The sequence below is a fragment of the Patagioenas fasciata genome, chromosome 2 (genome assembly GCF_037038585.1).
Source record: "Patagioenas fasciata isolate bPatFas1 chromosome 2, bPatFas1.hap1, whole genome shotgun sequence".
Classification (NCBI taxonomy): domain Eukaryota; kingdom Metazoa; phylum Chordata; class Aves; order Columbiformes; family Columbidae; genus Patagioenas; species Patagioenas fasciata.
This window is the reverse complement of record NC_092521.1, coordinates 83,762,803-83,789,639: the sequence shown is the minus strand read 5'-3', so window position 1 is coordinate 83,789,639 and position 26,837 is coordinate 83,762,803. Positions and strand designations below refer to the sequence as shown.

The following is a 26,837-nucleotide window of genomic DNA, read 5'->3' as shown; positions in this document are numbered from 1 at the left end:
GCTTTAATAACATGGTAATATTTAAAAAAATACATATATTGCCAGAAAAGACTGTCAAGCTGTAAATAGCTCTGCCTTTGCTTAACTGCAGGCAGACCAGCAATAACATGTATGTCCTGCTGGGCAGTAAGCCTTCCCATCTTGGCTTCCCAGCTTGGAGAAAGTAGCAAATATATCTAAGCTGGCCGACGTCACTAAGGAAGGTTATTCACATAGCAGATCTGGAGGGCAATCAATGTTGAAGGGCCCAAGACTGGGATGGGGTGGTGGGGATGCTCCCCTCTGGCTGAGCTTTAGCTATAGTGGGACGTGTGGCCATCCCCTCACTGCTTTGCTCTTCTTGTTGAAAAATGTAACTGAGCACCTGTTAAAGCCTTTTTGTGATGCATTAAATTTCTTCAGGTGAAAAACTTCAAATGTCTGTCTAAAAAGGTGCTTTCCCACATCTAGGATGTTCTAATTTTCATCATTCTGAAGGATTCAGGTATCTACACTAATCAGTGGTTAATAAATTAAAAAAAACCCGTATATATTAATCTAGAGACAATTTGTTACTTGAGTTTTCATCATCTTGCTGACATCAATGTAGCCATGAATATAAAAAAAATGACAGATGATATCATATGAACTATAGAGTTTCATATAACCTTAGCTAATGCAAAGCCTCGTCTGATTTTGAGGTAAATTATTTCAAAATATTTTCATTTTGTTTCTTCAAAGAGAAAGTGCCAGGAGAATTTGTAATTTATAGTATTTTTATTATAAACTTAAAAGGGTACTTCTCTTCCCCCACAATCTTTGTCACATTCCCTGTGGGAAAAGTTCAGAGTAAGAGAGGTAATAAACCTTTCTTCAGAGTTGCCACCAGTTTTGGAGGGCACGTTCGGTTTCTTCCAAATAAAAGGATAAGTACTGTTGCTAAGTCCATATCACTCTGAGTATGTTTTCTATACTTAAAATTGCAAGAATTCACTAGCTCACAGCTATCCGGAGTATGGAACCTAGGAGCTTGGAGTCTGGGGAGACAAATCGCCATCTGACCCATTTGCTTTGCATGAATGGATGATATGTTTGTATTTTAATATTTATTAGATGACCTGGTCCATCCCTTTGATTATGTAGCTAGAGAATTACCATCAAAATGGACGCTGGAGCTAGCTGTGTTTGCAAAAAAAAAAAAAATGACATGTTTCTGACAGGTGCAAATGGTGCCTGTGTAAGAGCAGCAGTGAGGTTCACTCTGAGCTGATTGTTAGAGCCAGGGCAGAGGAACCTGCTCCTGGTTGTCTCTGTACCACCACAACCGGGACATACAAGCAGAAGTAAAATCAGTGAAGTCTGAGCTGTAAACAGCTCAGGTTGGTTTATTGTTGTTGTTTTTTACACAAAAAGAAACAATACATACTGACCTCCTGACGAGCTTGGGTTCTAAACTATAATTGAATTACACTTGAGCTCAGCACAGCAACTTGGTTAACTAAATGGCTTCTAAAAAAGGCATCTCAGCTGATGTGAAGACACCAAGAGATGTAGATTGGCTGCTATCATTATTACACTGATGAGTCATTTAAGCACACCAGTCAGTCAGCTTCAATGGCACTTGAATGGGTGCTATTGAAATCCACGGATTCCTTATATTTCTTCTACACTAGACTGAAGACTTTAAAATTATTAATATCCTAAATTCCTTAGCATTTTCTTACTGTAGACTTAGATACTGAATACATAAAAATACAATTTGATTTCTCTTTGGTAAACTTTCTGAAACTTTCTCTGTAAAAACTCTTAACCCTTACTCAGATTACTGTATCCATAATTTCTGCATTTTTCTGAGTTGTCTAGATAATTAAAAATGGCAGTAAGGAAACACATAAGGAAATCACATTTACAGTTTTTAAAAAGATATTTGAAGAGAAAGATAGTTAAAACACTAAAAGCATTTTTGTTTTACAATGTGATGTGAATGGTCTAATACAAGGCAAGTAAATCTCAGGCTTCATTAAGTTCTTTTATTGATGCTTTTCTACATTTTTAGGAAACACAATTAGTCTTGCTTCTTATTATGCGTGCTCACATGTAAATGGCAATAATCTACTATTGTGTCGCATTTCCATACCTGAATCAAAACTTGCTGTTCAAATACTTTGGGAGAACATGGTTTGCAATGCCTTGGTTTTGACGATGCAGAATCCAAAGAAAATGGTTTAAATGTCATTACTAATCTATCCATTATATGAAAGTAATAGAGGGCTTTGTAATATTCCTAAAGAAAAGAAATTGGCATCCTATTCCATTTATACAAGGACTGTAGTGTCTGCTTCATGTCAGGTACAAAAACAAAATGCATCTTTTGTCAGATGAATGCTCTAATGAAATACACTCAACAGCAGAGCTTTATGGAGCTGGAGACCAACAGCCAGAAAGAGAGGCTGCCAGCACTGTACACTCTCTTTCTCCAGTCAATTCCAGTTGAGAGAAGCCAAGGTTGCATCAAGGGAGGGGTGGGGTGGGAGTAAAGCCCCTCTGCTGATGAACAAACACTCTTTCACAGAGATGCTGGTGGTACAACTGGCTTCCCACTGGTCTGCACCACCTGTAACAAGCTGAAGAATGAGTGAGCAGCATCCTGAGGTGCTGTACACCTAAGTAAAGCAGCCTGAACCTTGACAGTGACATGAAGGGGCAACCTGGTGGCAAAATAAGATCTGCAGAGAGGAATGAAGCAACCCTGATTATCTGTGACTAAGGAAAACACATGCTCTCTACCTCTCTGACTTTATCAGTCTTTGAAGTTATAGAGAGTACTTCCCAATGCTTAGTGACACATTTCACTTCATAAACCATGGAAGTTAACTGTCTTATAAGCAATTCTCCATCACATCAGAAAGATGTTGTGAGCCTTCAATACCAGACATAAAAGGTATATCCATCTCTTGGTCTGTTTGATCCTTAAAATGCAACACTGTACTTCTCACATTGCTGGGCACTGACATAGTTACAATCAGATGCTCTTTCTGCTTGAGAAGGAGTGTGGTGTAATACTTCGAGAGCTAACTAGTATTTGCCACTGAAAATCTAATTATTCATATGCTTTATTTTGCCGGAGTTGACTGCAGGCTGAAGCCTTTGGCAGGGTATTTCATTTCCATAACTATCTGCGTGTTGCTGTTTGTTTCCTACTGAGCAAACATGGTACTTGCTTGTCTGATAACTATAATGAGGGTGGCCTGTTGAGGTGCTTCCCTATCTTTTGTGATCACTACTGGTGAACGAAATGGCCTTGTATGTGGTAAGATTCATCTTCTGCTTGTCTAGGCATATAAGTATAAAAAGGGTTCTTTTGCAGCCAGGAAGTAAAATTCATAGGGCAAGAAGATAATTTCTGTAGTGTACCAGCTGATAACAGCAGAGAAAAAAGAAGTGCTTTTAGGTGCAGAAACACACTTAAAAATGTAATTGGATTGAATTAGATGGAATTAATTAGTATTACTTATAAAAAAAGGGCAGACCTAGAGACAGGGTCATGTGAAAGGCACTTTTCTGAAAAGAATTCTAGTTACTTACTCTAACACACACTATAGTAAAGTAAACGTGAAAGTAAACTCTGTTTACAGCAGAAAAACTGCAGACTGCCACTAGATATCTCTGTTTTTCTAAGGCACTGTGCTTGGCAGGGGACAGGTGGTTGAATTTTCAAAAAGTGAGCTGTTTACGATAAAGACTCATCCCCAAAGGATGTCAGATTTGGTAAATGTCTGTTCTCTCATCAACAATCTTTGCAGGGCTTAGTTGTTTGTTTGTTCTGAATCTTGCTGGGAGTGCAACACGAGAATGGAGTGGAGGCAGGCAGCCTGCAGAACTCCCAGCAGCTCAAGTGATTACACCTTGCTCCACAGGTGTGTAGCAATGACAGCCGATTTACACATTTAACAGATTTAGCCTGTTTATAAATTGTCTGGCAATAGTAAGAAGGGGCACGTATTGCTGGCTGGTTGCTGAGACCATTCTATGCATCCCTATTTCAGCACTAGATTGAAAACCAGCGGTAGATGCTTCCCTGATATAAATATGAGGAGAGAAACTATTTGATTGCACCATGAGGCTTGTTGTACTTCTTGGGCTTTCCTCTTCTTCCTCAGTATATCTTATCTTGCAAACTGAAGAAGGTTGCATCTGATGGGCTATAAAAATGGGTGATCTAGTGTTACTAAGACTGGCTGATGATAAGTTATAAGGAGACAGCTTCAGTGTGTGAACACAGCTTTGATTCACTGTAGAAGAAAGACAGAGATGATGTCCCATACCTTTGAGGACAATCAGCAGGATGTAAGCAAACTGATACAAACTTTTAAGAAATACCACAAATATTCACTTTTTCTCAGAAACCCACTTTCTGGTTGTCTTGAACAACTCCATATGTAGCATGAACCCTTTCTCCAGATCTTCACAGCCAGTTGCTGTTGTTGCTGCCACCCAGAAAATATGTGAACATTGTGTGGCTGCTCTAAGCAGCAAAAGGGTCTTGTATAAAGTAGGCAAATAGGGATGTACATGCTGGGAGTGGGGACTGGCATCTGCTTTGCTTGTCCTGATCTCTTCCTATACAGATCAAGTTACCTGCTATGTCTGTGCTTGAACTGTCTCTCCTTGAGCTGCCATCCTAACCAATGGGACTGTAAAGCATAAGCCCCAGAGAAACCAGGGGATAGAGGCTTTGAGGGAAGCATGCAGGGAGAAGGTGGTTGCAGCTAGCCAGGGATGTCCCTGTTCCTGCTGCCAGAGAATCTTTGGCTGAGACAGGCAAGTGGTCCCAGGCTGACATTGTGACAATAGCTGCAGTAGCTCCCACCAACTTGCTTTTTCCCCCAGGCAGGGACCCTGAGCTACCACTAAGCCCTGGTGCCAGTAGTATGGTAAGCCAGGCTCACAAAGAGCATACTGTTCAATAAAGTTGTACCAGGACACCACCAGCACACTACCCCTCTATTCCCCCTCCCTAGCAAACCACCTCTCCCCACACCAAATTGTTAGGAAGAAAGACAAGGAGTTTTGAATGACAGAGTCATCCTCATGTGAACTCATGTCTGTAGCTGGCGATATCAAGTCATTAATATCAGTTTTGAAGTCTGGACTATCTTTTTTTCTCTGCCTGGGTTGTCTGCTCTTCTCTCCTCTTATCCTTGCTTTCCTGTTCTGTTTTTTCCTTTGATATCTCTCCTTTCTTTCTTTTATCCAAATCAGCTTCTACAGCTAGAATAAAAATCACTGGAGGGTTTAATCTGGGGAATTATGTTTACATTGCCTGCCTGTTCAGGTAAGGCACATGCAGTTAAAGAATGCTTAGAGCTACTGGAAGGTGCTTAACATAGAGGCTTATTTTCAGGTGCCTTTGCTGAGCTGCGCTTAAGTGAGGGAAAACAAAAGTATTTCATTTTACAGCTGTAAAAATTCACAAACCATCCCTAAGCTAGGAGCACTCCTGGGGTTACTGGTGAAATCTGGGTGTTCCGGCAAGTGAATTGCAGGTGCTGGGAGAAGCAACTGCAGGTATAGCCATCTGTATTGGGAAGCAATCTATTCAGGTGGAGTCTGTGATGCTGTCTCAGAGGAAAATAGCCCTTCTCTGTTCTTTTTCCTTTCTGTGAGCAAGGAGGTAGTGTTTCCTTTTTTTTTTTTTTTTTTTTTTCTGGTGGTTCTAAAATGTTCTCCTTTCCATTCACGTAGGACACTGATCTCCAACTCTTCCTTCTATTCCTGAGGTGGATAAGGGCCAAAGAAACAGTCTAATATTTCTAAGCAGACATAGTGAGTCCTTTTCTGCTCTAGTTGGTAAAATATTAAATGTTTTCTGAAAACTAGACAGCTAAAAATATACCTTAAAATCTCCTACCTCAATAGAACCAGTATAAAATTTCACTCAGTTTTAGCCTTGTTGCTGTGCTACACCCTATGTCTTACAAAGACAGACTGTTTGAATAAAAAGATTTCAAGTAATGGAAAAGCTCTTGCCATAATCCATTCTTATGTTTATCTGCCCTCATTATTGGCAGTACTTGTCTTTTCCAGTAGCAAATGGTCTAGCTGCAGCATCATAGTGATTGTTTTGTGTGCTAGCTGGGTGCCCTCTGAAGTGCAGTGTGTCTCCTCTTCCTATACTTGTCATTAATTAATTTGTACCTCATTCTTGAAGTCTAGTGAATAAATATGACCTCCCATTTCAATGTCATACACTACTGTTCAAAAGTTTCCTTAAGTTATCGAAATTGTTTTTGTAAGAAGCACTATATGATAAATTTTGGGGAGCTAGGAATGCAAGCAGAAGATGGGAAAGTTTTCTCAGAACAAATAAATGTGCTTCAAATTAGATCTATAACTGTTTTTGTTACCATAGCGATGTAATACCGTGATGAAACTCCCTACGGGCGTTGTTCCAGATATCCTACCTTCTCTTTTTCTCATGGACATTGAAAGACCCGTTCACAACGTTTTTCCTTCTCAAATCCCAGAGTGTAGGGGGCCAAGGAGAAGGAAAATTCCACTTGCATGGCATCTTTTGGTCTTTCTTCTTCACAGGTGTCTACATTAGTAGCTTAAAACATTTTGTCACAGGTATACCTATTTGCATGTTTATATTTCATTCTACAAGTATAGCTGGCATAAATAGATAAAAAAGTACTGAAATAAAGTAGAAGGAAATAAAACTATAACAGAAAACTCCTTATATCACAGAATCAAGTTCTGGGTAACTGGGATATGATTATAGACTATGTGATATGCAATTAGATCAATCAGAAGGTGCTAAAGAAATTCAATGGAAAGTTGAAGTGCTGACAAGGTCCACCACTTCACACAAAATGCTGTCAGACACATCAGTGCAAAACTGATTATTCACCAAAGCCGAGGTCAAAAGACAATGATCAGCTAAAAGGTTTTAAGGAGAGATTGACAGTCTGGGAGGACTTCTTGAAAAGGGGAGAGAATGTCAAGCAAGTCTGGTTGTTGTTCCAGCTCAGATGGATAAAGCAGACCTACCTCATGGCAGAGGCAAAGACAAGCTGGTGAACTCATTCTGCTGGCTCACTCTCCAGCACAGGTCAGACTGAACTCCAGAAGAATATACCAGTTGGATTTTCCTGCTCTCAGAGAACTGTCTACGGTAGAGTTGTGCATCAGTGAAAAGAGGTGGTTATAAATTTAGCCATTTAGGATCCTACAGTCCTGTCAAATGAAGAACTGTAGGCTATCATAGTTCTGTCATGACTCAAAGCCTTTGGTTTAACTTCAGAGCACCTTATATTAGCCTGACCTTTGTTTTCAGTTTTAGAGGAAAATGTGTAGCTGCTAGTGAGTCAGTTTATTGCAATTAAAGTGTCTACAAGCTCGTAAATGTTCATCTCAGTGTGTTCAACTGCCATTCCTCACTAACAAACCATTACTGAGTTGATATCTGTACAACCATTTGTGTTCCTCCATTAGGCTGAAAATTGGTCCTTTTCCTTGATGGACAAACCTGAATTTTCTGATCTTAGAGCTCATCATTTCAGCTGTCCCTATATAAACTAATAATCAACTAGTTCTCTAGAGCTGAGTCATCTTTCACCTTCCCTTATTCCCAGCAACCAGCCATGAAAATGTATCCTTCAAAAAGTCATAATGGAAATTGTTATCTTTTTGTCTTCAGTGAAACTCAGAGTTGCCAGACATTTCCTTTGCTTTTCCTTTCACCAAGCAGAATATGCTTTTGGATCCAGCCAAATACTTGACCTTTTTTAACACTTTAAAGTATTTGCTTATAGTTTTAGACATTGCATTTGTACTAATTTAGGCACTGTATCTGTATTATGACTGTGTTTGTCCTGAGTCCACTAAACTGAATCTACTGTATTGATTCATTTTTCAGCAGTGTGGTTTGCAAAGGATTTCTGTCATCATCAAGGCATGTGTGATGCAAGGGGCTAGACACTCATACAGGTGAAGTTCATGTCCCACAGAGTTTGTGATCTAAATTATCACTTCAACACAGGATACAAATAAATGAGCATAAAATCCTCTGTGCTTGAAGCATGAGCCTACTAGAAAGTGTGCAAAAGACAGTAACCTTCTCTGTTCTCAGATCAAGTTAGGTAACTTGTAAGGAAGTGCTCTCTCTGTTGCTTTCAGAAAAGTTATTAAAACAATGGTTGTTGATGTCTTTCAGTGACTACTGTAGCCAATTCATGTACTTCATCTTTCTTACCATCAGTCAGGGCTCTTTGTTCCTTCATATATACACCAGTATAGAAGAAAATAGGAAACCGTCACTTAAAAACTGGTTTTGTTCTGTTTTTCATCTAGCATTCATCTATCGTTTCTAAAAAAAAAAAAAAAGTCTTAATGTCAAAAAATCTCTACCAAGGGATCAATGCAATGTGGCACATTTGTGTGATAATTTATCCAGCTTGAATGTTCTCAGCTCTCTCATCACTGCACTATGGGCTTCTAAGAGAAGAGCAGTTGAGCACTACAGATCAAAGTCTTTACCTTTCTCTTTTGAACTCATATGTGTGCTGCAAATCTTCAGTGTCAAAACAGGATAACATAAAGTTTGTAAAACATGTAAAGGCAGCATAAGCTTTCATTATTCAGGGGATGTGAACAGCTTAAAAAAAAAAAAAGGAAAAAAAAAGAAAATCTTTATGTATGATACAGAATCTTTTGTTCTTCAACAACAAAAGTAAATCCATTAATAGTGTGAGGGCTGGATTTTCAGTCTTGTCAGTCTAATGTTCAGATAGCAGCTGTTCCTTCCTGACTGTCATGAAGCCAGCCTTGAGAATAATTAGGGGAGGGAGGAGGGAAGGGTTTATTTTCAAATGAGTTTTTGACTCGGTAACTAGTTTCTAGCCTTTAAGGTATATTAGTTATATATTTCAAATTCTTATTCACAGCCATGTTATTTTTAGGCATGAGGGGTAGAAGAAAGGGGAACCTATTCTCCCCCCTTTTCCTCCCCCTCTAGGGAAAAAAGCTTCCAAGAACTAGGGCATCTAAAAATGGCTCTGGTGCTTGGACTGAGAGTATTTTTTTTTTTTTTTTTACTTTTTAAGCACCTTCTACCCACAACAGGCTAGAAACAGGAAAGCCTTTTGCTAGCAGAATTAGATTGGCTCCCTTCATACCTCTTCACTGGGATACTGATACAGAAGTAATATATTGGAAACCTGAACAAGACAACATGGAAGTAGTAACTTGCCTCTTGAAAGGCTCAAGCTAAAATTAGACTCCCTTGAAAATAAGGGCAAAAAATGTATTGGAGAAAATTTTTGAAGTGTTATTTCCCCTTCAGTCATCCATCTATGAACATGGATACTTCACCCTGCCACCTTTCTCTGCTTTGAGGGTGATATTAATAAAATCGACTTCTGCAAGAGAAATTAAATATGCCAAACTTTGTTCTTTATGCTTCATGGTTAAAAAAAAAAAAAATGAAACCAACAAAACGTCTCCATGCTAGACTGTTACAGTAAGAGTTCATTTTAGTTCCCATGATGCTTAAAATGCACAGCTGTAAGGTATCAGACAGCAAAATGAATGTTTTCCTTGTAGTCTTATAACAGAGGAATCAGAATGCTATTAAGATCATGATGCTGCTGTTAGCTCATCTTCACTTTTACAAGACTGAAAGTGAGTTGTGATTTTTTTAACAGTATTTGTTTTTAGAAAATGACAGTAAATATCTTGAGTTTCAGCTCTAAGACCCAGATAAAATATATGGACAATACCTGCTTTTTCTCAGAGCTGTAGAAAGACCACTGTCAAATGCTCAGTGCAACAGCACCCTCTACAGATTGACTTTAAGCACATCGAAATACATCCCGTGCGTTAAAGTGTGCTGTGTCAGGTGACAATATAATTGATAAGCTTTCTGGGCATCTACCAGCCTTTTAGTCTGGCCTCAATAGCACACAAAGATTAACAGCAAATATTAAACATAAAGAAATTAAAGACACAGAACAGAATAAAAAGGAGCGTCAGTTCGCCGCTGGGATCCTGTTATCCTCCTTTGTATTGGAAAAACAATCATCCAGGCAAAGGAATTGAGGCAATATAATTCATGTTGACTTCATTTGGTATGATGTTTTGTGAAAAGTTACTAATCTACAGAAGATGAGGAGTAGTACAGGCATGTGGTCAAAGGTGACACAACAGTGGGGTTTGCTGAAATGAAAATAGGAAGCTGGAGGACAGTTACTTGAGGAATTAACTGTGCATAGTACTCATTTGCAAGATAGGGATGCAAGTGGCACATGGGGCCGGGGGAAGGCACATGTAGATCTGGGCCATATAAGACACATTATTTCTGCAGAAATAAGGAGTATTAAAGTACTTTGTCTTTGTACAAAATGTTGCTAAAACATTCTCTGGTAATTATGGTCACTTATCCTTTTTCTTTTATATATATGTGTGTGTGTATATATATATACTTAGTAACAGTGCAAAATTAGACCAGAATGATGGAACAATATGTATAGTGGGAAAAGAGGGAAAAACAGCAAACTTGTTTTCTAAGAGGGGAACAAAGGTATCATTTTCTGTTTTAAAATACAATAAAAATTTTAAATCTTCACATTTAAATAAATTATACTACTTACCACAAGCTCTTTGGGATTTTTTTTAAAACCAGGAAACACTTTATTTTAACCTTACTCTGAACTGCTCTGAATAAGAATCTTCAAGATATACCATTAAGTTAATACGGAGAAATCAACTTCATTGTTATTCCCTCTTAGTGAAGTTAGTGTCTCACTTACTCTCTGGGTGGGGAGAGTAAAGAGTAAAACCTCATGGCCACAAAAAGGGCAGAGGAGGCAAGAAAGTCTTCAGCTACTTATTTTGACCCACTGATTTTGCATATACGTAGTAGAAGAATCTTTCAAACAGAGCAGCTACAGGTGTTCACAGTGTTTCCTTCTCCAGTGATACTTTTACCATAAATAGAGTGGAGTTTTTTAATTGAAGGGTAAATATCAAGTCATCTTCTGTAGAGCAATATTCTGTGACCGGTGGTATTCTGAAGTGATTGGCTCTACAGAATTAGTTGCCTGTACTTTCATCTTTGTGGACACACTAAAGTTACTAGGCTTAAAGTTCTACTGCTCTAGCCTTGATCTTATGTCACTGATATATGGGCTTGTGTTGGTCTGACTTTATTGAAAGGGGAGGCTGTCAGCTGCAAAATTCTAAGGAACTTCTACACTTGTGTCATATCAGGGCTTATCCCAACTTAAATATTTCACTGTACAAAATTTCTCTATTTAAACTGCATTTTGATGATGGTGCTCTGTGTGTGTGTATGAGGGATGCAGTGGCTGTATATTTTTATTTGCCAGTCTCCAAAAGGGATGTATTTGTTCTCGGATTGAAGAAGCAGAAGCCATCAGAAAGGTTTTGACATTTCATTTAAAGATAGATGGTGATGACGTCAGTGTCTCCACTGCTGCAGGGCTGTTCCATTCCTAGTGAGGTCAGTTTTGAAAATAAGGCTCTAAGTTGTTGGCAGACCCTATGGTGAAGGACTTCAGCAACACTGACAGTATTTGTTTGTCTATTCAGTATACATAGAGGTGGTTTTTCTGATCTTCCATAATTCCTGCATATTTTTTAAATGCCATCAAAATTTTATTTTTTACTATTTTTAAGCTTATTTTATACACAGCATTTTGAACCCAAGCTTCAGAGCCTTTGCTCACTTTGCTGGTCATGCTCCAAGTTTGATTAGTGTGCTTCCAACTGTGTGTTTACAGTCTCTTTTTAAGAGTATTTTTAAGGGAAGATTACAAGGTGTTGCTGTGTGGTTTTCTGTATCATAGTGTGGATAACTGTTCCACAACATCCACAAGCCTCCATTAAGGCTGGTCAGCTGCAATTTCTATTTCATTTCATTTTAACCTGGGTATCAAACCAGTCTCCTTCTCTGATTTGACAGAAGTATGGTTACATCTTCCTTAGAAGATAAAACATTTTTTTGTCTCACGTCTGTATCTTATGTAGAAGTGTTTGTTCGAGTTCTGTTTTCTCATATTGGCAGATTGTTTCTGCACACATGCTTTTCTTTGCTTATAATCTAGGTGATTCAGGACCTCTTGAACAACAGAAATAGCAGATTACTAATGAGGAAGGCATGGAGCTGTTCTCTTACAAAGGTAATAATGTTGAGTATTTTATGTATAGTATTTTATGTATTCCAATTCCACATCTGGTTTGTACCAACTTGATCTGCTGTCAACAGAGGACACTCATTTTGAAGTGTATGCAAACACTACTCTGGAACTGGACAAACCTTATCCTGAATTACCTTACTATCCCAGAATTTATGTCACTTCTCTGGGACATACAACAGTGATGCTGGTATGGAAACCAAGTCCCACCACCTCCTTACTGAAACAGTGAATTCAGTATTGCATAGTCATCAATGAAGAACACAATTTCAAAAGCCTCTGTGCCATGGAAGCTAAGTTCTGTTCTGTTGATCCCTTCGTGATGTCTCCAAAATCAGGTCTGGATTTCAGTTCATTTGACTTTGCCCATTTTGATTTCCTCTCAGACAACAACTCTGGCAAAGAATGTGGTTTCCTAAAATCATCATGAAAGTTTGAGTGTCAAACATCCTCAAAGCTGAGAGATGAGCTACATAAACTTTGTATGAGGAACAAGAACATCTTCACAGTGTCTGACCCGAAGCCCAATATGCCGTACTACTTTGACATGTTTGCGGTAAAAACCATTTCTATTGTGAGCACTGTGTACATTGGCACCTTTGCCAAAATGAAGGAGGAGGCTAAACAGAAAACAGTCACACTGAAGGATGGCAGAGTTGTAGGTGTATTCATTGAGAGAAAGTGAGCCAAATTTCTATTGCTTGCTCCTGTTTCATCTCACTGAAAAATCACCTTCTCTGTTCATTTGTGCCTGGATGCTATTCAGATCCAAATGGGAAGAGATAGAAAAATTCCCTTGTCTCAGATTCTCTTGTCTCAAAATGTGGAGGTTGTGTGGCAGTTCCAACTTCAAGGAAAAGCAAAATCTAAGTATCTCATTAGTCTGAAAGGAAGTAAAAAAGGTGCTTCTACACTGAAGATCCTGGCTGCAACAAGGCCCAAACAGGCAGTTGCTTCCTTCTCTTCCTGCAGATACATGAAACAAAGCCTTTGACAAACTCTGCATGTGTTCTTTGGTCATGATGGCATCACTGGGGATGCAGGAGAGAAATGAATTCTGCATCTACAAAAAGGAAGTGGATGATAATTACAATGAAGAGCAGAATTAAAAAGAACAGAACCAGTGCTTGGGTCCAGATAAGAGGAAGAAATCGGAAAAGGTTCTCTGTAAATAATTCCACAGCCAGAACATCCAGACAGCAGCGACGATTAAGACAATCAGAGGCCTGCAGCCTGGCAAATCCTACTGCTGGACATTTAAGTGATGGGACACAGTGGGCACTCCATGAAATATCAGAGCAAACTGGTGAAAGCAAGGAAATTGGTAGTGCCCTTGTACACAGAAATATATGGAATTCTGGTCTGAACATTATCCTACTGCCAGGTATACAGTCTGACTACTTGCACAGCTGAGAAGTTGCAATCTGTATTTGTACTGTGTAGAAAAGATACCAGCTTGTATATTTATGTTTACATAAATAATTATTTGGAGGAACTGAGGCTGGTACTCTCTAGTAGCATCTGGTGAGGGTGTTAACATGTGTCTGGCGATCCACATGTGATGATCAGTAGATGTTCAATGTAGCAGGAAACCCTGAAGGATCTTGCACTCCTTTGCATCCATATTGCATGAACCGCTTCTAAATTATTTTATACTTAAAAGGCTGAGATAAATAATTTGTCTACCTTGTTACCCACACAAAGTCCTAGTTGCACACGAGCTGGTGCCCAGTGGCATCCTGCAGCTGAGACCAAGGCTGGTGGGTCACGAAGCAGAGTGCTTACCTGACTTTCAAAATCTGTGGCAAGCAGCAGCATTTTGCAGAAAATTGCCTCTCATTCCACTGGGCACTGGCTTGTGCATAACCAGGACTTTGTCCTGTATACATCTATATATCAAATAAGTCGCACTTTTTCTAAACTCTTTTAGTGACTGCAACACAACACATCAGCGCGCATTGCAACAGGACATACAAACATACAGATCTAACAATTGCTAACACAATAATTACAATCAATTTCTTAATCCACATCTGTAAATCAGGAATCTAGGACATCAGTTATGTCCAAGCTTCTTGAAATCCATGAGGTGTAGTTTTTCTGTACCTCATGTAAAACAATAGTTTGTTTCTAGATCTCCTCTGATCAATCTAAAAGAATAATGACTGAATCAACATTCAAATGGAGTATTTTCCCAAAAGTGGTCCCAAGATACATTAATAGGTAGTGGTATTCTTAATATAGGATCCCTTTATTTGAATTTTCTAGGACAACTAGTCTTGTCAGCTATCTCCATGGTCTTCTGGATCATCATGAAATGTATATTTTGGGTCCACAGATTCTCCTTATTTAACAGTCTGTGAACTTACTATACCATATAACAGGTAAAGACTTATGCAACTGTAAGATGTTTAAACAGATACCTACAAAGAAAACAGGCTAATACTAATGCTACAATCAATACTAAAAAACATGTGTTTGGTTGTATTTTGGCATAATTTTGGGCTGTGTCGGCAGTTCTGCTCTCTAGCCATCCAGTTTAATGGACTGGCACTTCTTCCCAACATCTAAAGTTCTTAGGTCTTGAAGACAGCTTCTCATGCATGCAACATCTCTGTTTTGACGTACCATCTTGTAAGGGGCTGTTATGTTCCACTTTTTCTTTAGGGGATGAAGTAGAGGCTTCTCACCTCACCACTGCCTCCCTGTAGGTTCTTTTGCTCAACAGTGTCTCTGGTTTGGGAGTCATTCTTGTCACTGAGCATTTCTGGTGCTGTTGAAGTCATGTTTTCTGTAGCATTCTGTAGAGCGTCAGTCTGTGTATGTGCATGTTTGGCTTGGAGCTGCTCTGCCTGGAGGTGTAGAGTTGGGGGTGGATGGATTAGCACTAGGAGTCCATGGTTAATATGTTGACATGCCTAGACTGTGTAGGTAAATGTCATACAGTCATCTGGGATGGAGTAGCCGATGGCAGGTGGAGTGGACAGTCCCTTCCCTAGTGTTTTAGGGACTGGACTAAGGTCTTTGGGAGGAGTTGTTCAGCAGGAGTGAAGTAGGTTTAATGCCAAAGGAGTTCAGGCTAGTATGTGTGGGACTTAATGTTAGGTCTATTTTTTTTGAGTGGCAGGCCGCAGTTGGACTCTACGTGGTATTTCTAAATGGAAAGCAGACCTGTGGAATGGTTGATTTGTTCACCACCATCCGGGACACCACTGAATCACAGATTGTTAGGGGTTGGAAGGGACCTCGAAAGATCATCTAGTCCAGTCCCCCTACTGGAGCAGGTATATACCTAGATGAGGTTACACAGGAAGGCGTCCAGGCGGGTTTTGAATGTCTCCAGAGCAGGAGACTCCACAACCCCCCTGGGCAGCCTGTTCCAGTGTTTTGTCACACTCACTGAGAAGAAGTTTCTTCTCAAATTTAAGTGGAACCTCTTGTGTTCCAGTTTGAACCCATTAACCCTTGTCCTACCATTGGTTGTCACCGAGAAGAGCCTGGCTCCATCCTTCTGACACTCACCCTTTATATATTTAAACATTAATAAGGTCACCCCTCAGTCTCCTCTTCCCCAAGCTAAAGAGACCCAGCTCCCTCAGCATTTCCTCATAAGGGAGATGCTTTACTCCCTTAATCATCTTTGTTGCCCCACGCTGGACTCTCTCCAGCACTTCCCTGTCCTTCTTGAACTGAGAGGTCCAGAACTGGACCCAATATTCCAGGTGTGGTCTCACCAGGGCAGAGTAGAGGGGAAGGAGAACCTCTCTCGACCTACTAATCACCCCCTTCTAATACACCCCAGGATACCATTGGCCTTCCTGGCCACAAAGGCACAGTGCTGGCTCATGGTCATACTGCTGTCCACCAGAACCCCCAAGTCTCTTTCCCCTATGCTGCTCTCCCCAACCTATACTGGAACCTGGGGTTGTTCCTGCCCAGATGCAATGCTCTACACTTGCCCTTGTTATATTTCATTAAATTTTTCCCTGCCCAATTCTCCAGCCTGTCCAGGTCTCTCCGGATGGCAGCACAGCCTTCTGGCTCGTCAGCCACTCCTCCCAGCTTGGTGCCATCAGCAAACTTGCTGATAGTACACTCTATTCTCTTGTCCAAATCACTGATGAATATATTAAATAATACAGGCCCCAGTACTGACCCCTGAAGCACTCCACTAGATACAGACCTCCAACTAGACTCCACCCCATTGACCATGATTCTCTGGCTTCTTTCCTTCAGCCAGTTCGCAGTCCACCTCGCTACCCAGTCATCCAGACCGCAATCCCTCAGTTTAGCTGTAAAGATGCTGTGGGAGACTGTGTGAAATGCCTTACTCAAGTCAAAGTAGATCACATCCACCACTCTGCCATCATCTATCCATCTTGTTATGTTCTCATGAAAGTCAATGAGGTTGATCAAACACGACTTCCCCTTGGTGAAGCCATGTTGACTGCCCCTAATGACCCTCCTCTCCCTGATATGCCTTGAGATGGCACCAAGGATAAGTTGTTCCACCACTTTCTCGGGGATGGAGGTGAGGCTGATTGGTCTATAGCTACCCGGCTCCTCCTTCTTGCCCTTTTTGAAGACTGGAGTGACATTTGCTTTCCTCCAGTCCTCAGGCACCTCTCCCATTCCCCAAGACTTGGCAAAGATGATGGAGAGTGGTCCAGCAATGACCTCAACCAGCTTCCTCAGCACCCACAGGTGCATCCCATCTGGACTCATGGATTTATGGATGTCCAGAGTGCCTAATTGCTCTCTAACCCAGTCCTCATCAACCGAGGCAAACTCCTCCATTTTCCTGCCTTCCTCTGGGGTCTCAGTGGTATGGAGCTCCTCAGGACAGCCTCTGGCAGAGTAGACAGAGACAAAGAAGGCATTCAGTAACTCTGCCTTCTCTGTATCTTCTGTCACCAGGGCACCCACTTCGTTCATCAGTGGGCCTACATTGCCTCTAGTGTTAGTTTTATCTGCCATGTATTTGAAAAAGCTCTTTCTGTTGTCCTTGACCCCTCTCGCCATGTTTAGTTCTAAGGAGGCCTTAGCTTTCCTAGTTGCCTCCCTACACCCTCTGACAACAGCCTTATATTCTCTCCAAGTGGCCAGCCCCTCCTTCCACAATCTATAAAGTCTCCTCTTCTACTTGAGCTTATCCAGTAGCTCCTTGTTTAACCACGCAGGTCTCCTGGCTCCCGTCCTTGACTTCCTACGTGTCGGGATGCTCTGATCTTGAGCTTGGTAGAAGCAGTCCCTGAACACTAACCAGCTATCTTGGGCCCATTTACCTTCAAGCAGCTTTGCCCATAGGATTTCCCCTAGCAATGGTTTGGAAAGGCCAAGGTTTGCCCTGCCAAAGTCCAGGGTTGCAATTCTGCTTGCTATTCTGTTCCTGCCACACGAGATCCTGAACTCCACCATCTCATGGTCGCTGCAACCAAGGCAGCCCTCAACCTCTACTGCTTCAACCTGACCTTCCTTGTTAGTGAGGATGAGGTCCAGCAGTGCACCTCTTCTAGTTGGCTCCTCACCCTTTGCATCAGAAAGTTATTGTCAAGGCACTGAAGGAAGCTCCTTGACTGTGGCTGGCTGGTTGAGTAGTCCTTCCAGCAAACATCAGGGAAGTTAAAATCCCCCAACACAACCAGGGCCTGTGACTGCAAGGCTGCTCTCAGCCATCTGTAGAAGGCCTCATCAACTTCCTCACCCTGATCCGGTGGCCTATAATAGACACTCACAATAGTATCACCCTTGCCAGCCTGCCCCTTAATTCTCTCCCATAGACACTCAACTCACCCCTCATCTGTGCCTGGACAGTACTCAATACATTATAGTTACTCTCTCATGTAAAGAGTGACTCCACCACCACACCTGGCTGGCCTGTCTTTCCTGAAAAGGACATAGCCATCCATGACCACATTCCAGTCATGTGCACTCTCCCACCATGTCTCCGTAATTGCCACCAGGTCATAGTCTCCTGCCCGAACACAGGTTTCTAACTCCTCCTGCTTATTCCCCATACTGCGCATATTGGTGTACAGGCATTTCAGAGAGCGAGCTGAGCACACTGATTCCACCCTAGGGGTATGAGAGGCCTCCCAGCCTTCATGAACTCTAGAGTACTGGTCCACTGATGCAAGCCCAGCTACCACCTCATCCCCCTTCAAATCTATTTTAAAGCTCTTGAAATGAGCCCTGGGAGCAACCATGGGGTCTTTAAGCCAGTGGGCCTGCTGCAGGTGTCCAAACAGTTCATCAGTCTCCTTGTGGAGGACAGGAACAACTTCAAGACCAATGTGCTGATTGACCTCAAGTTACAGGTAACACTGGCTGGGGGGGACACAGGCATCAGGGAGAGGGAGGGGGGAATCGATGTGTTGGAATGGAAGTTCAGGGTCATGGGGGTGGGGGGAAGGTAAAAGATGGAACACCGGGGGGGGAGGGGAGGTGTGTGTGTGAAAGGGTTTCAGTGTGACACAGAGCAACATCAAAGTTAGGCAGAACCAAAGTTCAGAGTCAGGGGGGGTGGGGGGTGGCGCGGTGGTGTGTGTAAGGGAAGATAATAGCTGGGACACCAGGGAAAGGCTTTTGATGTGACACCAGGCAGAACCAAAGTTCAGTTTCATGTGGCTGAGGCAGAGGTAAAAGAGGGGGCAGCAGGGGGAAAGGTTTCAACGTGATACGTGGCAGAACCAAAGTCGGGTGGAACCAAAGTTCATGGTCACGGGGGGGGGAGCGGGGGACAGAAGAAGGTGAAAAAGGGCACACCAGGGGTAGGGGTTTGATGTGACACCCATCGGAACCAAAGTTGGGTAGAACCATAGTTTAGGGTCATGGGGGTGGGGAAGGAAGGTAAAACAGGGGACACAGGGGAATGGTTTTTGATGTGACACTGGCCGGAAACAAAGTTGGGCAGAACCATAGTTCAGGTTTATGGGGGTAGGAGGGGGAAGAGAGGAGAGGGCACTGAGGCAAGTGAGAGACAGTATAGAGGGGACACAGAGGCCCCTTGTTGGCTAGGGGTGGTTGTGGGTAGATGTGGTGTCTGTGGAAATTTTTTGCTGGAAATTCCAGGGTCCTTAGTTTCTATTATTTTATTTTAAACTACTTATTTACTGCAAAATATTCAGAATAAAAACTTAAATAAGATGACCTAGAAGAGTCTTTGGAAGTAAATAATACCTATAATCTACTCTAGCTATTATGTAAAACTCTACAGACAGTAATTACCCCCAATTTATGAAATAAAATTTAAAAGAATGGAATATTAATATTGGAGTGCTAACTGGAAGTAATACCTATAGAGAAAAAAACCCTAGTTCAAAGTAAAAATAATCAAAAAAATCATGTGTGCTAGTTAATCCACTTAGTAGCTAAGTAAGGATTAAAATGTTAAACTGTTATTCCGGGGGATTCTAGAGCAGGATTGGGCTCTGAGTTGGCGAGAGGTCCTAGAATCTAGTTTAGGGTGTAGTCCTCTTTTGGCATCTCTCAGAGGACTTGTGGTACTTGTTGATGATAGTGGGGAGATCCTTGGGAAGGACTGGGGAGTCCTGGGGAGAACTGGAAAGCCATGGGGAACTGCGGAGAGCCTTGGGGAGGAACAGGAAGCTGAGAGGAGACCTACAGAGTACTGGGAATATGCAAAACACCGGTGAGCAGAGGCAAGGACTGGGGATCCCTATGAGTAATGAGGAGCTCTGGGGAGGAATGGAGAGCCCTGGGGAGCTGAGACAAGTTTTGGGGAACTGTGGTGAGCCCTGGGGAAGAGTGGTAAGCCCGGGGGAGCTGAGGCAAGTCTTGGGGAGATGGGGCAAGTTCTGGGGAGAACTGGGGATTCCTGGGGAGCTAAGGCAAGCCCTGGGAAGATGAGGTGAGCTTTAGGGAGCCATGGGGAGCCTTGTGGAGGCCTGGGGAGCCCAAGGGAGATGAATAGAGGCCTTGGCAGCAGCCCTGGGGAGCTGAGCCCTTGGGAGAACTTGGGAGCCTGGGGAATCGAGGCGAGCCACGCAGAAGACTGTGGATCTTTGGGAAGCCCTAGGGAGATGATAGGAGTTCTTGGGAGACCTTTGGAGTCCTGCGGAGGCAAAGCAAGCCCTGATTTATTTTTTATAAGAAATTCTTATAGAATCTAGTTCTCCTTTGTCATTTAGTCCTACCCAGAATGTAGTTGTGGCAGAAGTTAGGTAGTATGTGTGGTCTTGCTAGAAATTCAGTGTAATGCAATAGCATTTTAGTTTTTTATAGGAAATTTCAGCATACAATTTTATTAATAATAATATAGATGCTGCATTTAATGAGCTACATTCTTACGCAGCTTATTATGACATTGAACTTTTTCCATCTATGTGCTAGAAAATCCAGTCTAAATCGCTACTCACCTTGAAGATGCAATGGACGTAGTAAAAGAGCAGGTATTGCCATTGCCAGTAAGGGTCCAGGTGACTGTGATACGGCTGGTGGGCTGGGCTTGGGGCATATGAGCCACAGCCTCTTCTCAGGGAGCTCATTCTGCTCCTGGGCTGCTTTGCTGTTGGTGTTCTGCTGCTCCTTTGTCCCTTCAGTAGTTTGCAGATTTTGAGCTGTCTGATCTAGGGAAGAGGAGGCACATATTTGAGGTAAGAGCTTCAGGAGCAGCAGTCAGGGTTCAGCAACATATATAATAAGATGTATGCTTAGAATGTCCTGAGTTGGAAGGAACCCACAAGGATCATTGAGTCCAACTCCTGTCCCTGCACATGACAACTCCACACTTCACACCATGTGTCTGAGGGCATCGTCCAGTCTCTTCTTGAATACTGACACGCTTGGGGCCACCACTACCTCCCTGGGGAGCCTGTTCCAGTGCTCCACCACCCTCTGGGTGAAGAACCTTTTCCTAATGTCCAACCTAAACCTCCCCTGGCAAATTTTTCTGCCATTCTCTTGACTCCTATCGTTGGTCACCCAAGAGAAGAGATCAGTGCCTGCTCCTCCCCTTGTGAGGAAACTGTAGACCATGATGAGGTCTCCCCTCAGTCTCTGCTTCTCCAGGCTGAACAAACCAAGTGACTTCAGCAGGTCCTCATACGGCTTCCTCTCCAAACCATTCACCAACATTGTAGCCCTCTTCTGAACGCTGTCCAGTAGCTTAATATCTTTTTTTATACTGTGACACCCAGAACCACACACAGTGCTCCAGGTGAGGCCACACCAGTGCAGAGTAGAGCAGGACAATCACCTCCCTCGCCTGGCTGGCAATGCTGTGCTTGAAGCACCCCAGGACATGGTTGTCCCTCTTGACTGCAAGGGCACACTGTTGGCTCATGTTCAACTTGCTGTTGACCAGAACCCCCAGATCCCTCTCCACAGGACTGCTCTCCAGCGTCTCATCTCCCAGTCTGTATGTACAGCCAGGGTTGCCATGTCCCAGGGGCAAAATCTGGCACTTGTCCTTGTTAAACTTCGTGTGGCTGGTGATCCCAGTTCTCCAATTCATCCAGATCCCTCTGCAGGGCTCCTCTTCTCTCAAGAGTGTCAACAGCTCCTCGCATTTTACTGTCCTCAGTGAACTTGCTTCGTGTGCCCTCAAGTCCTGTGTCTAAGTCACTTACAAAGATATTTGAGAGTACTGGCCCTAAGATGGGTCCCGGCAGAACCCTGATAGTGACTGGTTGCCAGCCCAACATAATCCCAGTAACTAGAACCCGTTGTGCCCAGCCTGTCAATCAGTTGCTCACCCACTGTATTATGTGTTTATCCAGCTGTGTGCTGGACATGTTGTCCAGAAGAATACTGTGAGAGACAGGGTCAAAGGCTTTACTGAAATCCGAAAAGATCACATCAACAGGCTTCCCTTGGTCAACTAGGTGGTTTACCTTGTCGTAGAAAGAAATTAAGTTTGTCAAGCAAGACTTTCCTCTCATGAACCTGTGCTAGCTGGGTCAATGGCTATGTTGTCATTCAGAAGTTTTTTGAAAACTCCCAGTCCAATCTTCTTAATGATTTTACCAGGAACAAAAAGGAGGCTGGCAGGCCTGTAGTTGCCAGGATCGTACCCATTGTCCTTCTTGTAGACTGGGACAATGTTTCCAAGCTTCCAGTCTTCTGGGACCTCTCCAGATTCCCAAGAGCTTTGAAAAATCATGGAGAGAGGTCTCGCTATGATGTCAGCCAGCTTTTCAAGCACCCTTGGATGAATCCCATCAGTCCCTATTGACTTGTAGAGATCTAGCTGGAGTAGCAAATCCCATATGAGTTCTGGATTAATTGGGAGTTTATTGTTCGTACAGCCATGGTTTTCTAAGCCAGCATTATGGGGGCCCTCAAGTCCATCTTTGGTGTTGAAGACTGAGGTGAAGAAAGCATTAAACATCTCTGCTTTGTCTATGTCCCTGTTAATAAGGTGACCATACTCACCAAGTAATGGACCAATGTTATTTCTAGTTTGCCTTTTTCCATTGATATCTTTTAAAAAAACCTTTTGTATTGTCCTTCATAGTACTGGCCAGCTTCAATTCTAATTGAGCTTTGGCAGCATGAATTTCCTCTCTACAATGGCAAGCAGCATCTCTGTTGTCCTCCCACGACGCCTGACCTTGTTTCCACTGACCATGTAATTTATTTTTTCGCAGAAAATTGCAGTGCATGCAACTGGGTGCCAGCTCGTGCGCAACCAGGACTTTGTCCTCATTGAACATGAGCCGGCACCTGGTGGCATCCAGCCACTGAGGCTGAGCCGGGTGTGTGGGAGCAGCAGGATCTTCTGCTCCAGCCACCTGGATGATAAAAGATCAATACTAACATGACCATCTGGATGGTCAAGGAAGACTAATACTGATCTGATTCAATCACAGCAATCAGTGAAAAACAAAGCGGCCCTGGACAAGTTACACAGGAGTGAGATTGTGGATCTCGGGCTAGAAGACTGCCTAAAAGAATGTGTGGATGTGTGAATGTCGGGCCAGAAGACTACTCAATTTTTGTGTGAGAAATAAAATGACTGAAAACAGTCACAAAATGAGTGTGATGTGTCTGGAATAAATTTTTTGAAAATAAAATCCTGTTTGACCTCTTGGTCCAGGCCCTTATCTGTAAAGCTAGAATTTGGGAGTTAATTAAAGAGATCTTTCTGCTCAGCTCTGCTCTCACTGCTAACACAAACTCTGTGTGTGTTGTTCTCAATCGCCACGGTACCATGTCACCAATTGCTAATCCAAATTTCATCCAGAGAAGATCAAGCTAGCCCTAAATTTAAGGTCAGTAAGTCTTCTGGATTTTAATTCTGTTGTTAAACATGGCCAAGACATCTGGGTATAGAAATGCCAAAGTGTTTTCTTGAGAGAAATATAAGATATATGTTTTCTCTGGTAATGACGTAATGACAGAAAATGCCACGTTATTGAGGTAGTTGGTCAGTATTTATGGGGATCCTAGCTGAATTAAAAAAAAAATCATAATACTGAGATATTTAGTATGTAATTTTATGCCAGACATCTCTATTTCTATTTGCTAAATCTATATACACTCTTCTTATAACAGCAAAGACTAAGAACTGATGTACCTCGTTCCTATGTGTAGTAGTCCTCATGGTTCTCCCTCATTTGCCACCAACCACATGGTCAGAGATGTCAATAGGAAGTGCAATGAGCTTGCCTTGTATCATGAAAATAGTTCCCTCAAGTTACAACCTCCCCAAAAAGCACACACATACACACCAAAAAACAAACAAACAAAAACCCCAAAACAACCAAAAAAAACCCCTGCAAAACCTGATAAGCTTAACAAGATAAGTCTCGTTTTTCTGATGTTGACTAGCCCAACATTTTTCCAAGTATTTTCACTGATCCCAGGGGTGCCTAATTTTTCTTTTACAGATGTAGAGCTCAATTTGATGTCTCAGCTGGCAGTCGTTGTAAGACAAGTATAAGCTAGTTACTAGATGATAAGCACCAAGGTGTGTGGTTGTAGCAGAAAGGAAAAGTGAAACACTAAGTAAAACTGAGCAAAAGGTAAAGGAATGAGACCTAAGAAACCTAGCTAGGGTACCTAACATATTGTAAAACCACCTGAAGTCTGATAGATGCAGAAGTTTGACCTTAGCTTGGAAACATTACAATAAATTATCATTGTCTACTGGCTAGACTATGAAGCATATAAAAACAAGTCTTTCCATGCATAAAAATTAGGTTGATGAAGTAAAGCAGTATTATAACTGTGTGGTTTTCTCACTGTTACCCAAAAGAAAGAGGATTACAGCTTGAAAAACCTAACGTTAAAAAAAATTCAATTCAAATCCCTGAAACATCAATAAACTGCTCCACTAGAAGTATTCTTAAATTAAATTTCATACCACCCCCCCATCTCCTCACCCCAAGTATTTTAAGTGAACTTTCAGTGTCACAGACAACACTGGAAAAAATATTTTTAGGGATAGTTTTATCCCATTTTGCCTATTAATTTTACTTGTCTCAGCCTATTCATCACTTTCTTCCTTAACACCGTTGTGGAGTCATTCCCAGAACAACATATATATGAAAAAAATACATTTCTTCTATAATTCCTTTATTATATTTAGCATCCAATAAATAAAATTATTGTGTACTTTGTTGCACTGAAAGTTCCATTAGTTTCCACCAAGAATGCTGTTATGCATTGCCTTCAGAACTTAAATGTATGCTTTTCACTTGCTATTTGTCTTGTTGATTAACTTGTCTTCAGCTTACTACAAGTAACATGCATAGTTCAAACTGCCCCAATGTCTTCACAGTTCAATGCCCTCCTTTGTGCACTGCATTCTCCACAGGAGTTAGTCTTCAAATGGTTGTTCAAATACTATCAGAATTGTTTCTGAGTTATAGCAGAATGGTTCATTTAGTGAAAAGCCTTACTGTAATTTGAGACTCGGGTCCTCCACTGCCCATTTTCCTTATATGTGCCTCTTATTATCTATACTGCTTTCTTCATTTATCAGTACTGCAAAGACACTGTCCCTTTACTAAGTCTCTGGAAACTGGACCTAGTACTTTTCCTTGGAAACACATACACTAAGGCCCTATGTGAATTTTCAGAGAGTCTATTATGAACTCTCCTATAATACTTTACCTCTTATCAGAGGTATGAAATACTGATGTAAGTTGCCATCTGCTACCTTGCTGCAGTGTCTTCAAAACACTGGTATCCAGAGGAACACTAGATAAATATTTTAGCTCGTGTTAAAGAATAGTCACAGGTGAATGAAATAGATAAGTGCTATAGCTAAAAAAATACAGATGACGAGCTACACTTACACTGAAATTTGTAATACAAATAAACAGAATGCTCTTTATCACTGTCACTTTTGTGGGAAGGATCCTAGTTGCATAAGAGTGCATATCAAAGGCATAAGAAGAAATGAAATAGAAAACAAGAGAAGAACATGTTTGTGTTTAACAACAGAAAACAATGTAAATAGACATGAGAATTTGTCTTCCAGTTTTGAGATGAAAAAATAGAAGGATTCGGAAAACTCCGGCCAAAAATGCCCTAGAAGAAAGAAAAAAAAAAAAAACAGGTAGGTGAGTATTCATGTGTCTTACTAAACTGTCTAGAAAGGTATTTCTTTTATTATCATTATTTAGGTAAGATGAAGTTTATTTTAGATTGTAGCCTAAGATTTAATATATTAAATCTTCATAGTTTCAAACTAAGAACTAAGCTTTAAACTTCTACACTAGTTTAGTTCATTCATGAAGTGATCCACTGGTGTGTGAGTTGGCATAGGTAGGATGCAGGAAAAAACACAAAACCATGCGTGAAATGCAAAGAGTAAATTTATTTTTTGTTACCTTGCCAGGCAGATGAACCCCAAAGGAGTGTCTGGTCAGAGGCACATAAAGCGGAGACACAGGCACCATGAATCTCAGTCCTTGCTAGAGAATCACTGAACCTGCTGGTTTTGCCTGTATTTCAAGGATTTATGCAGGTGTAATTTACCACTGTGCTTCGATCTTTCCCACAACAGGGCAGGAATCTCAAGCATGTTCAATAAGGTACCTCAGAGTCAATCACAAGTCTATGTTATCTAAACACAGATGTTCTACTTGTCCAACACACAAGGCCAAACAACAATCAGTATGATATATATGTTTTTCTGCATCCTAGCTGCAAGTCACTTGAGCGTGTTTACAATCCTCCTCTCCAATCTTCTGTTATTTTCCCACAACTGATACCTAAAAACATACAAGTCATTCAAATGCATGGTTTTCTGATTGCCTCATGTGACTGTTATTTACAAATTGTTTATACTAATCCAGAGACCAGGATCTCTTCCTCATCTTTCTTCAAGCCTCTAAGAGATGTAAGAGCTGTTCCCGTTCTGGATGAATGGGAGTATGCACTCTTGTCTTTGAGTTGTAATAAAACCAGGAAATTGGCTTTTTACATTTAATAAAGACTGATATCCTCAGTATGAATATTTATGCAGTACTACTGTCCTTCATATTTAAATTGTTGTGCTATAAGAAAAAATAGAAAACAGGTGGTGGTGCTCATGAACCAAATACAGAAAAACTAGAGTTTGCAGCATGTTTCAAAATCTCAGTTCAAAGGTTCTACACGCTGGTACCTTTTAAATAGTAGCTTGCATAGGACTTTGAGCACTCTACTGAGCTAACTTGGCTCCTC

The 26,837-nt window shown here is 41.5% G+C and overlaps 1 pseudogene; it reads left to right on the top strand.

The window, feature by feature from the left end:
- Positions 1-12,082: 12,082 nt before the first annotated feature.
- LOC136097755 (protein NDNF pseudogene) lies at positions 12,083-13,563 on the top strand (annotated as a pseudogene).
- Positions 13,564-26,837: the final 13,274 nt, after the last annotated feature.